The sequence below is a fragment of the Zea mays genome, chromosome 9 (assembly GCF_902167145.1).
Source record: "Zea mays cultivar B73 chromosome 9, Zm-B73-REFERENCE-NAM-5.0, whole genome shotgun sequence".
Lineage (NCBI taxonomy): Eukaryota > Viridiplantae > Streptophyta > Magnoliopsida > Poales > Poaceae > Zea > Zea mays.
This window is the reverse complement of record NC_050104.1, coordinates 2759516-2762844: the sequence shown is the minus strand read 5'-3', so window position 1 is coordinate 2762844 and position 3329 is coordinate 2759516.

Below are 3329 nucleotides of genomic sequence, written 5' to 3'. Positions count from 1 at the left end.
CGTGGGTGTTGGTCACTTGTTCTCAAATGATGTAAGTTAAAAATAAGGCAACACAGTTGTTAATTATCATCAAACGAAGGTCAAGAGGGACATACCTTCATCTTAATATGTCAATAGGAATGTGAAAGGATAAAGGCAGTAATTGAATCTCATTAATTCATTTATATTTACATCTCATAAAATATATATATATATATGAATATTAGCAGTATTAACATTACACTGATACCTTCGACTTGCTCGTAGGTGAAGACACAAGAAAATGATTACAAATAACAGTACGGTGCTACTATTCATCTATTTATAGACACGAGACACAGCCCGAGTAAAAGTACATTTATGCCCTTGACATTCACCTATAAGCATAACACGAATCATTAAGGATTGAATAGTCTTTGTCCCTTTTCGCTCATCATCATACTTGGTCTTCGTCATCACATCAAGCTGAAGCTCTTCGGCTATAGCTTTGTCGTCCATTCTTATTACCTTCGGGCTACATCTTCACCCTATCATGAGAGAAAATCTTCATCCCGAAGCCGAAACCCCCTGTAACGATCCATGTCATACTGAAAACATATGGTCAATCACGTTTTTAGGACCTTCGAAAGAGGAAGGCCCCAACAGTAGCCCCTCGCAATATTGATTTGTTTCTTTGTAACAAATTTAGACTGTGACGTGAACGATGGTCTTTAGCCGAAGGTCCGAAAAAACACATTCCCTTCGCTAGAATAGCAAATCATTCTGAGCCGTGGGACCCACCACGCTGCGAGGCTCTGAGTGTTTATATAGAGACCTGTGTCGTGAGTATTTTTTGTGCTATCTAGCTGCTTGTACTGTGCATGTCATTTTAACCTTCTTTGCTTTGTCGAGTTCAATTAACTTTTGAGCTTCGGCATTTGCGCAACCACTGTCTGAATGCCTGAGGAGGAGAAGATCACTGACCGTGCACTGGTCGGGTTTTACGAAGCTATGGACAAGACCAATACGGAGAAGATCACCAATGAGATGATGGCTGGGTTATCTGAAAAATTCCAGCGATAGTGAAAGTTTTGACATAGAAAGTGGAAATGAAGAAGTCGAATACCAGCCATGGAGGCCAAGCCATGTTGTTTTTGGAAAATCGACTGTTAAGCAAGGGCAGATCGAAGCGATGAAAGGTAGATACTTTCGTGATATTTCTATTGTGAGGGCCGAAGGGGAGAGTACCATTCCTCTCCCTGAAGCTAATGAAGTGGTGGTTTTTAGAAGCTTCATGAAAACCAAGCTTCGGTTCCCCTAGATAAGATGTTGGTCGAAGTTCTAAAAACTTTTGAAATATACCTTCATCAACTTATCCCAAAGGCTCTTGTCAAAGTAGGGGTTTTTATAAGGGCCATGAGGAGCCAAGGGTTAGAACCAGATGCCAGGTGCTTCTGTAATATTCATGAATTATCGTATCAGACGAAAGCGACTGGGAAAGAACAGTACCACAACAACTTCGGCTGATACAGCTTTATACCTCGTTCTGAGGCCAGTTATCCTGTGCCTACATTTCGTAAGAAGTGGTCGGGCTCTTAGATGCAGGAGTGGTTTTATGTGAAAAACGATCTAGACTAGAGGGAGGATATAGGGGGCATCATTCAACGTCCTATATGGTCACCCTTCGGCATCAGAAGACCTTAAGTCGCACTCGGAAATGATGTGCAAGTGTGCCAGACAGCTTTCAATACTATATGCACCTATATCGGCACAAGGGATATGGTCCAAGAGCATGTTGCTTACAGAGTATGGCCCCTTGCGAGTGGATGGGAAATGCCGAAGGAGGCTGCCGTTGGCTCCAGCCAAAGTGGCCTGATTTATCTAAAGTACACATTTCGGTTCAGGGATCGGTTTGACGAGCCGAATGATGATTGGTTGGATGCTATAGAGGCAACAAGTGATGAGCTGCTTGGAGCCTACTCGAGGGCTGAAGACGAAGCTATGACAGTCACCTTCGGCGCTCGAGGAAAAAAGAGACTGAATAGGGTTTTTGATGTTATCGGGTTTATCTACCCTGACTACTGTTTTCCTATTCGGAAACAAAAGGGGAAGAGGAAAACTGCTACTTCAGCGTCTTCTAGTGCGCCGAAAGCAAAGAAAGTAAAGGTCTTCACACATAGACCACGACGCATTGAGACGACCGATGTGCCGGACTTATTGAACGTGCAGGGGTTGCTCCTGCGATAGAACCAGGTCATGTTGTGCCAGTCGGGGCTAGTACAAACCCGATCGAAGAGTCGAAATTAGAGAAGGCAACAGATCAGTTGAAGATGTTGAGTCCACCAGGGACAATAGGATTACCGAAGCCATCAAGCATTTCCGCAGTGACTCCAAGGAAGAGAAGAATGGCTAGCGTGCTAGACGCTGTTCTGGAATCCATAAATACATCAGCTCCTATCTCTGCTGAAGCTCTCAGCGTGTAGACTAAAGATGCAAGGAAAACTGTTGTTGCGAGCGTAGCCAACGCTCCTGCTAAAGCTGGACCTTTAGAAACTGCATCGATGGCACCGAAGAGAGAAAGTGTTCATGAGAGCGGGCCCACAAGTTAGTGACAGAGCGTGGTGTGGAACTTGGGCCGGCGTGGGGTGCCAGCTCAGTTGGGCCGTGGGTGAAGGTTTGGGCCCAACTGGTGTCCTCTCTTTTTTTCCTTATTCTTTTTCTGATTTCATTTTCAGTTTTTCATTTCCTTTTGAATTTCTATTTCTAAGTTTTCAAACTCAGACTTAAATAAAAGTTTGGGTTAGATGCACAAGCAAAACTACTCCAACATGATGCACAAGTTTGAATTTCATTTAGTATTTTTTAAAAGGAAAGAAATATGCTTCAATAATAAAACACATGATCAAATAAACTCTAATATCATTTCTTAAATAACTAAAGTCTTTGAAATCGCATTTTAAGGTTTACATGCGCTTCCACCACTACAAGGCGCAGGAGGATCCTAGGACATGACAAACTACTCCAACATTGCCCTCAATCAATGGCAAGGTGGTATGCCTAATCGGCTAAGCCCTCTGTGTTTGTGTGTTTATAGTAGACATAAGTACAGATCAGTTCTCTGTTTTGCTTAAAGTCCTCTCGGATTAACTAGCTATGGACACAGTTAGGTCCCACTAAATCTAGCAATTTCACTAGTTAAAATGACTGAAATCAGAGTTGAATGTCTAGGACGTGCTCAATCTTTGCTTGGACGCACGTGGCTGGCTGACTTGATCAGATGTATTTGGTCTAGTCTAGGTATTAGACTATTAGTTGATCATGTGACAAATAATTTCTTATGTTTTTAAGATTAGATTAAACATGAGCAGTAG